The sequence below is a fragment of the Oxyura jamaicensis genome, chromosome 2 (assembly GCF_011077185.1).
Source record: "Oxyura jamaicensis isolate SHBP4307 breed ruddy duck chromosome 2, BPBGC_Ojam_1.0, whole genome shotgun sequence".
In the NCBI taxonomy this organism is placed as follows: domain Eukaryota; kingdom Metazoa; phylum Chordata; class Aves; order Anseriformes; family Anatidae; genus Oxyura; species Oxyura jamaicensis.
Window position 1 is genome coordinate 84,673,407 of NC_048894.1, and position 10,156 is coordinate 84,683,562.

General features: G+C 36.6%; 1 long non-coding RNA gene across 1 annotated transcript in view; it reads right to left on the minus strand.

Annotated features, from left to right (window-relative positions):
* Positions 1 to 6,325: 6,325 nt before the first annotated feature.
* LOC118162691 overlaps positions 6,326 to 10,156 on the minus strand; it is a 4,378-nt gene continuing 547 nt past the window's right edge. Inside the window, exons 2-3 of the long non-coding RNA XR_004748566.1 lie at positions 8,070 to 8,146; positions 6,326 to 7,001 (exon numbers count right to left, since the gene is read on the minus strand). This is a non-coding gene — a long non-coding RNA (uncharacterized LOC118162691). The remainder of the gene's footprint in view (positions 7,002 to 8,069; positions 8,147 to 10,156) is intronic.

Below are 10,156 nucleotides of genomic sequence, written 5' to 3' on the forward strand. Positions count from 1 at the left end.
CAGAGAAGTGTTTATGATAGTTCCATACCATAGGACCTTTTTCTTCTTAACAATTTAAAAAGATTTTTTATTATTATTATTTAGATGTAACAAGATCCCACTGCAGTAAAGGAGCAATGGTTTTAAAAAAAAACAACAACAAAAAAAGGGAGGCCGGGGGGGGAAGAAAAGAAAGAGAAAAAAAGAAAAAGAAAAAAAAAAAGAAAAAAAAAATAAAAAGAAAAAGAGAAAGAAAAAGAAAATGAAAGGGAAGAGGAAAAAGACAAAAACAAAGAGGAAACAAGGAAACCAGAGCAAGCTTTTTAAAAAAGACACCTAAATTACTGATAAGTTTAGCTTAACTTCCTAAGCAATTATAGCCTATCAGTGCAGATGCACATATGCCCCTAGTGTCTTTCTAAATAATTTAAGTTAATAAAACCAAAATCTTCCTACAGATGTTGAGGACATAGGCAAAGAGGAGTCTTCATTACAAGAAAGGTGGTCTCACTCATAATAGACACCAGAGATTCCAATCACAGGCCTCTTTCACAAAGAACAAGGTTTCATTACTGCTTTTATACATTGAATTAATCATTTTATTTAAATCTTTTAGCCTGATTAAAAGCTTAAAAATATATAAACAAATTCAGCAAAACTTTCCTCAGAAAACAGATGTTGGTTTCTGCCAGAAAAGGCAGGAACAGAAAGGGATGTTTTTTTAATTAAATTCTGTCTTTGATATTAAACTGTAGTGGTATTTGCAAGTTTCAGTATGGTTTCAGATTCTTGGGTACTTTGTGTGAAAAACTTCACAAAAATTAAACTTCATAATACAATAACAAAGAAAACACTTGTTGTATTTACGCAGAGCTTAAAGAAAGTACTTAAAAACTAAGGAGAATTTCTGCAATTGTTTCTTAAGTGTTATATTTGGGTAAGTTATGCTGTGCTTCACCTCTGTTTTGTTTTTTTTCTTACAATAAGATATTTCTGTCACATCTACATTTTATCTCCATATCTAGCCATTCTCACCTAACTTATCTGTATTTCCTTGCCAAGACACAACACGAAACATCATCAGATAAGAACTCTATTGCTAGTGACCTCCATTAGTTTCTTCTCAAAGATGAAGAAGTTAAGATATCCTTTTTGGTTGCCAGTGGTCCCCTTATTAATATTATTATTTGAACAAAGTTTTAAGTCTGCTTCAGAGGGGATATAAACAGAAAGTGGGGTGGAAATATTTCTGGAGGAAACCTACTAGTCCCCATCATGTCTCCTTCTCAGCACATTTAATAAGATATAGTCACTAGGTCAAGCTCTCATATTGAAAGCAAAATGTGGTTTCCTTGACACATCAAATGTTTGCTATCAAAGCAATCTCACTGGAAATATGAGACACTTTTTTCTAAGGTTGGCTTTCAAAGCGTAGAAGCTGAAAAAGCAAGAAAGTTAACAGTACACTGTCTGTTCATAATTCTGTCTTATACCACTAGTATGACCCAGTTGACTACCTGGGAGTAGTTAAGGATTCAATTAGGTTTATTGGAACTGTAGGCAATATTTGACAAACACTTAGAAATATAATAAAACAGATAGAAACTGCATTGTTTTCCATCAATTCTTTAAAAATAAAGATCAGAGAATCATAGAATATCCCGAGTTGGAAGGGACCCATAAGGATCATCAAGTCTAACTCCTGGCACCGCACAGGTCTACCCAAAGGTTTAGATGCCAAAGATGGTCAAGATGACATGCTAGTGTATATTTTGGAAGGCATTCTGTCAAAAACAGAGGAGAAAGGATTCTTTCATTGACTGGAGAGGTCCAAGTTGTTACTGAACTCTTATATCACTAAATGCAAGGTGTCATACATTAACTCTGTCCTAACTGAAACCAGGACAATTGTATTAAAAAAAAAAAAAAAAAAAAAAAAAAAAAAAGCTTAAAAATCATAAAAATTGAAAAGAGATTTGGAAAAAGCCTCTGTTGGAAGAAAGAGCAAAATACATAACTGGTCAGATGAATAGTAAGACATATTGCAAGCCTGATGGCTCAAATTTGCCAATGGGTACTTAGTTGTTATAAGAATTCTGATTTTCAGATAAACACGAGGGGCTTGTGAAACACTGTGGAAAAATTTAGTGTTTGGAGAAAACAAGGAGGAATTCATAAAGAGGATCTGTTTCTCTGAAAAGAGGAAAGGAATAGTGACTGAAGTATTTTGTGTAGGACACACGCAAAAATAAAGATGTGCCTGTGGTTTTTATAGCTGTTGATGATGGAGGAATTGAAAGTTAATTGAAATATATTTTTACAGAAAATGAATATTATTACGAGAAAACACCTTAACTAATTGTACCTGCAGTGAGGTATACCACAACACTGTGTAGGCTGCTTCAGTGACCACTTCCAAGCCCCTCTTGGTGTGGGGAGCAGAACACTAACCAGGCCAGGTTTGTCTGTGTCATGCCCTGGATCCACAAAAAAGTGGCAGGTGGTGACAGAAAATGTATATCAAGTCTTAACCTGGAAAAAAATAACTGCCTTTTTTCAAATTCAACTATCAAAATTCTTTGGTTGCTACATGATAAAACAATCAAAGCACCTGTTACTCTATTAAAGAACATCCAGAACAGTTATGTTACTTTTAAGGGCAAGAACACATTCTGCAGTTGATGAGGGGAAGAGTGAGATTGAGAATTGTACTATATTACTACTTCCTGAGAAACTTCACCATGAAAGAAATGGATTTTTTTCCATCAGTTTTTAAAATGACTGTAGTGAGAACTTCACTTTTTCTCCATGAGCAGTTTTGCAGGTAACTATTCCTCTGATTTAACTGTATTTTCATTTTACCATTCCTTTAATCTCTGCAGATCTTTCAATCTCTTGCAAACTTATTATGAAGTTCTTTCTTCAACATGTGTTGACAGAAGGTGTTATCCATTCACCCATCAATGGAATACGACAGAGTAATTTCTGGAACCGAACACATCATGACATACTGGAAGCAGTTTTTCAACTTAACACTCTGATTGAATGTAATATTAATAACATTAGCATTCTAGCTATGCAAGGAAATATAATGACACAGGTTATTAAACTCCATGCTGGAGGGAGGAAGCTAATTGTCTGTAGAGGTCAGGAAGGAAAATCCCTTTACTGCAGTCTATCATCTCACAATAGGTTGTTGTATTACCCAAGAATTCACTTTCACCTAGATTGCCAACTTCAACCTCTCTCTCAAGGGAAGATACCAGCTAAGATAAGCCTATGTTCTATTATTTTATATGCAATGCTACATTTTTTTCATGTGACAATTTACTTCTTATCTATTACTAATAGTATTAGGCAACTTCATATTTGATGCCCTACATGATATGAACTTTTGCTCCGCTCAGTTACACAGGAAACATCTCTTATGACCTATGATTTTTATTGAGAATGCTGTTTAATTTAACGTCCTACCTACCCAAAATCAGGTTGCTGAGGATCTATAAAATTGCCTTGGTAACACAGAATAAAAAATAATAAGTGCTATACAAAGTATTTGGCATTGCTTTTTCAGTTTACAGTTGTGTATTATGCCATTCATAGTGATTAGTTTCAGATGGCACAAAGTATTTCTGTATAAATACTAATCACATATACAAATACGTGAAGCAGTTAATTCTTTATTCCAGAAGAACAGATTAAATATAACAATAATAGAATCAATTTAATTTCTTGTTATATGTGCATACAATTGCTAACAAAATTTAAAGTTCTGATAGGGAAATGAACTGATACAAAGAGGTGTCTTTATAAAGATACGTGTAGAAATGTCTACCTAACTCATGTGAGTATTTGAAATAAATAAACACTTAAAAACAGTTTGTTATTTCTTCATGAAATAATTTCTAGTAAGTTTAATATAATGTCAGTACTCCTTGATGTTATTTGTAAGGTGTTAACAACCTTGATTGTGGGTGCCTTAGAGACATAAGGGACCATCTGTGCCCCTGTGCCCAAAGACTCAGCTGCCTGTTAGATGCAGTCAAATATGGTGGGCTCTGGGACTCTGCCTGATTCACTAGAAATATAGTGAGTTCTTCTACTCCCAGTAGAGGTGCACACACACAACACACGCACAGCCAGCCATGCAAAGTAACATGGTCAGAGAGCAGTGACTTTTATAATACCCACACAAATGTAAACTGTGTTCTGTTGAGTACAGATGAACTGAATGTGTTCCTTCTCTCCAGCTGATTAAAATCAATGTCTGCTAGCATGAAACACAGGCATACACATACAGAGATCTCTCCAGTAGCTTGCTTCAAACACAGATCCTCAGGCTCCTTAGACCTTTAGTCTCCATCCAATGGCTGGCACCTCTTTGCCTTTTTGCCAATTAGTTCCACCTGAAGCTTGCTAGCAGATCGCACACATAAACACGGAAAAGAAAACAGACTCTCAAATAAAGTAATTAAGAATAGAACTTGATTTGATTAATCCCTAGTCACACAGTCCTAAGCACATAACAACAGACTGGCCTGTGTGCTGGGTACAGTTGTACAATGAAAGGCACTTCCTGTTATTGTCTAGATAAGAGATTGAGAAATGTGTGTAGCATATACACACACCAAGTCTGATTCATTTCCTACCATTATTCTATCTTTTGGAACACTCTTCACCATCTTTTCATGCTGAGAGAAGTGACTGATCGTTTGCTAGTTGTTTTTAATTCCTGAGAAGACCATTGCCTGCTCCAGCCAATTAGAGTTATTGTAGGATGGTTAAATTTGCACTGAGATTAGGGAACCATGAAAAAACCCTGTTGATATTTATCTTTTGTTTTCTGTTTGGTAGTGGACAGAGCATAGACTTTAACCTACCAAATGTAACAGAAGGCCAGATTATTTAGCACCCTCTTGCAGATCTTTAATCTTTACAAGGACCCCAATAGATCAAGAGCAAGATACATGCAGAATACTTTTTTGTGTGTTCAATACTATGATTTAAAATGTACTGCTATAATCAGGAGAGATGGAAAGCTACCTCACTGAAGAAATGTCCTTGTCTGTTACATTAACTGGTTTTCAGTGATACAGTGCACTGAGTGGAGCACTTCAAGCTTTCTCTGTGGACAGATTAACAACTCATCTTGCTAGAGCTGAGGAGACTTTGTATAGATGAGCTTATTACTCTGAACAAGTTCATAGCCTTTTCTTGACAATTTATTTAGTAATTAAAAAGGGTTTCCTGTATGCAGCGATATAATTTGTTTTGTCACCGTGCTACCTTTTTGTTAGCACAAAAAATCATTATAGCACCAGCAGGACTGACTAGATATGGAAATAAAGGCAGTTACTTGTCAGTAGTGAAACTGTAGTATTAGTATATTCAAAATGATTACAAGCTTTAAATTATTTTGAAATCTGATGGAGAGCTTAGTTTCCATTTCAAATATTGAAGTCACAGAAAAATAGGAAAATGCATCTCAGCGTATTAGCCATTGATTTGTTACAGCAAAGCCTGGCTTTGCTAGTGGCTTTGCTAGCTTCTTTTACTTTATATATCAGGTAAAAAAAAAAAAAAAAGGATATTTTCAAAGTCCCTTATATGGAGGTCCTCAAACATGCAGACTGGATTTGCAATAATTCATCTGAAAACTTCAGAAGTACAAGACAATATTACACAGCTGAGACTATTTCTCACCTGAAAGTAATTTATGCATTCACTTGTCAGGCTTTTAACTGAAATCATACAATCATAGAATGATTTAGGCAGTAAGGTACCCCTGGAGGTCTCTTGGCCACTCCAACAGCTAATTTCAAAGCAATTTCAGGTTGCTCAGGGCCTTGCAGCAGAAGTTGAAGATCTCCACAGACAGAGCTTCCTCAGTTTCTTTGGTCAACATTTTCAGTGCTAAACCATTGGTGATTTTTTTTTTTTTATCTTCATCTGACCATACGACCACCTAGTCAAGTATTTATATATTTGTATTGCAGAATCATATCCAAAAGCTAACTGACACTAAACAGACATATAAGAAAGCAATATTTATAGCCCCATTGAGAAGTGAGAGAGGAGCATAAATGAAAAGAAATACAACTACTTAAGTAACTTCATGATAAAGGTATTCGTCTTAGGAAACATCTAGTTGCTCTTTACAGGCAACTTTAGGGGGAAGCAGTCTTTAAGGGGAAGCAGTCTTTAGGGGGAAGCAGTCTTTAAGGGGAAGCAGTCGTGGCTATCTAATTTTTGATTCTGATATTATTTTTCCTTCAAAGCAGCAATTCTGAACACAAATGAAGACTGTCAGTCAGCTGACATAAGATAAAGACGACAGACCACAACATCCAGTTCCCATCTCAATCATATATTTAGTGTGTTTTTTAACAGTAGTAATTTGTCTTGCAACTTGGTTGACATGGTGTTGATTTCCAACATAAGTCACTTTCTCTTCCAGTTGTACAGTTGGCTTCCCAGTTAATGCTCAGAATGTCATAAATTTGTCATGCTTAAGTGTCCCCAATCTGCCAGTGTATAGCAAATTCATCAAGGTACTTGATTATCTGTGATCAGACTGTTTCCCAAGTTAGTACTCCTTCTAGCATTGTGTTAAACAATTTAAATGTTGAAGAGAATATTGAGCGACCAGTCTTATGACCTTATAAAAGAAATATCATCTCAGGAACTTGAATCCAGCAGTAGCCAAATGCTGATTTTTGTTGTTGTTGTTGTTGTTATAAATAAATAAGTAAATAAATAAATCCTTGTGCTTAGAGCCAGAAGGTTTATTGTTAAGTCATATTAAGTGTCACACAGAACATAATCATGAACCAATTCCTTTCATTTATTGCTGCATCCCAAGTGTGTGAATGCTGGCAGAACATCCAAATTTTATCCAGCATTGATGTAGTTCATTGGTTTTCTTAGGTGCAATTCTCACAGGGAGGTTTACATCTGCTTAATTAGGAATTGCCTGAAGCCACCGTCTTCAATTACATTTTATATGTTCTTTTCTTCCAGAACTATTATAGATTTAAAATTAAAAGCAGTGACAGGTTTTCTTGATACCATTGAAAGACATGTGGAAACACCTCTAGAAAATATTCAACAGCTTATATTAAGAAAGATTCTTAACTTCTAGTGATCAGAGAAAATTCTGGCCCTCAGTCCAACTTTGCTCTTTGTGCTGAAAATAATTGCTTCTTTCATATTCTATGCAACAACTTACGTACTGCCCTGAACTTTTTTTCTCCCTATCTATGACCTAAGAGGATCCAAAGGACACCAGTCAACACTGCAACTGTGACTTGCATTTCAAAAAGGGAAAGAAAAGAAAGTGTTGCTTCTCACATTGCTGCATGCTGATAGAAGTCCTACTGTTCAATTCAGTCTGATCTATTGTGTTTTTTCATAGTCTTCACCTACAGCTCCAAGTCCATGTTATTCTTCCCCTCTCCTTTCATCTTTACATAGAAGACATCATCTGACTAATTTCTCTGTTACACATAAGACACACAGATCCTTTCGCTCATGTGGTTCAAGCGACACAACAGATCTCTGTGTAGGCCAGTGCCTAATCACCTTTATCTTGACAAACCAAAACCACTGCCTGAGCACATTGCTATCAGAGCCATAGAATCACAGAATCACAGAATATCCCAAGTTGGAAGGGATCCACAAGGATCATCAAGTCCAACTGCTGGCTCCACACAGCACCACCCAAAAATCAGACCATGTGTCTGAGAGCGCTGTCCAAAAGTTTCTTCAACTCTGTCAGGTTTGGTGCCATGAACCTTGCCCTGGGGGGCCTGTCCCAATGCCCAACCACCCTTTGGGTGCAGAACCTTTTCCTCACACCCAGCCTGACCCTCCCCTGTCCCAGCTCCATGCCGTTCCCTCGGGTCCTGTCGCTGTCCCCAGAGAGCAGAGCTCAGCGCCTGCCCCTCTACTCCCCTCGTGAGAAAGCTGTAGACTGCCATGATGTCTGAAAAAAATAAAGTACATAACTGAAAAAAATAAACTACATCTAAGAAACATTTCAGACAAAGGTTCATTCAACCCTTCTGCCTCTTTCTTAGAGCAGCTCTCACCTTGAGAGTTGCTCACAGGGTCCAGAAAGCTCAGAGAGTGCTCAGAGGGTCCCAGAAGAAGAAGGAAGTTCTTGAGGCTAGGATGCAAAGCCGCCAAGGGTCAGTCACACAGCATCTGCTGGGACACACTGGGATGAAGGTGTCTTCAATCTGCTTTTCCTCTATCAGGCTGCAGCTGAAGCTCTGTGTCCAGTTGTGGGTAATGTAGATTGCAAAAGGTTGTAGTGAGCTTTCTCTAGCTATTCTGAAACCTGAAGGAATTAGGCTTTCTTGGAGGAAAAAAAAAAAGAAAAAAAAAAATGTAGATATCAAGAAAGCACTAAATTGTCCCTTGTGACAATGGGAGAAAGCATAGGAAAAAAAAGGAAAGTGTTCTTCAGTGTTTGGGACAGACCAGTCTGTCATGGATGGTCTCTTTCCTCAGTGCCTGGGACTAAGACTACAAGATCTCAGACAAGGTCACTTCCAGATCTTGAATTCTGTGACTCTGTTAATGAAGCTGTAGAAAGTGATCCCTGCAAAACTGCAAACAAAACAGTTCTCCTGCTGAATATCCATACATTTCAAAACACATTCTGAACATAGAGCTGTTTTTGGTAGGTAACCATAGCAAATACAGGGTAAGAAGGATGCGTGGAATAGAAACGCTCTTGATGTATAGTGTATTTGAGCTTCATTCACCTACAGATAAGCTTATATAAATTATCATTACCAATAAATGATGAAAGTGATTCCAATAACACTTAACTACCCCAGAGACTGGTATGTTATTAAGCTTGTATGATATTCAATTATTGTTACAGCAAGCTGTAGTAGGTTAGACAACCACCAATGGAAGATCACAAATAAACTCCCAGTGGGAAAAATAATGTTTCTCATTGACAAACAGTAAGAACTCTTGTTTAACTCACTTGAAATTCATTTATGCATTCTTACACTGATTTATGCTCTCATAGTTATTGCTTAACCTTGAATAATCTTGGTAAAAGGCTTTTTTATTTAATGAGTGTACATGGAAGGGTGAAGGCTAATGAGGTATTAGTATGATTTATACACCTTAAAAACATTTAGCTCTAACTATTCTTCTTAAGGTGCATCAGGCTTATCTGCCTTGGTAGCACTAAAAAGTCAACAGTTATGGTATATCTGAAACACATAAATCATAACTACATCAATGTTATAAAACCATTATTTCAGTAAAACTAATACATAGAGACATTATCTTAAAAAGTATTAAAAGCCCTGAAAATAATTGCACCATTACTTCAGAAATCTGTTAATTGCTTTTTGAAAACCAGCTTCTAATAAAAAGAGATTTAATTGATTTTGCAAGCAGTTTCAATTTAAACACCAGTAGAGAAAGAAAAGGATGTTGTACTCTATTTTTTTTTCAGGTAAGTGAATATCTTAGAATTATTTATAAAGGTTGTTGCTATTAGAGGTTCTTCATCCATAACAATTTATGGGCCAAGACTTTCTCATACAGGGTTAATTCCTCAGATGGTGCAAACTGTTATCAGTAAATTCATAAGCATGAGAATGTGCAGGGGTTATAGGAAAAATATATCAGGTATGCCAGAGCTCTTTATGCACTGTTAGGCCTTAATTGTCCTGATCAGCCTCACCCAGGATCTCTGCTCATGCCTGTGGGTCCAGAAGTTTCTTGACTGTGCTACACCATTGGTATAACCTTGTCTCCAGTCCTTCTCTGGCCCCATCTCCTGGATGAACCTCAAATCCATATAGTAGCTTTGTCTCCAGTTCTGTCTCCAGCCATGTCTTCTGGATCTATGCAGTAGCCATGTTCTCAGTCCAGTCCCTTGGTCCATCTCCTGCTGTCCCTTACGGGGCCCCATGGACCTGATGCATCACCTTGCAAGACAGGTCTGATCTGTTATCACCTCCCTTGCAAGACGAAACAAAGTTTTTAGTGATGTAAAAAACACCTAAGGTGTTAAGAGCTTTAGCTATTCCTTCTCTTCCTTCTCTTTTTCTTTTTCTTTTTCTTTTTCTTTTTCTTTTTCTTTTTCTTTTTCTTTTTCTTTCTTTCTTTCTTTCTTTCTTTCTTTCTTTCTTTCTTTCTTTCT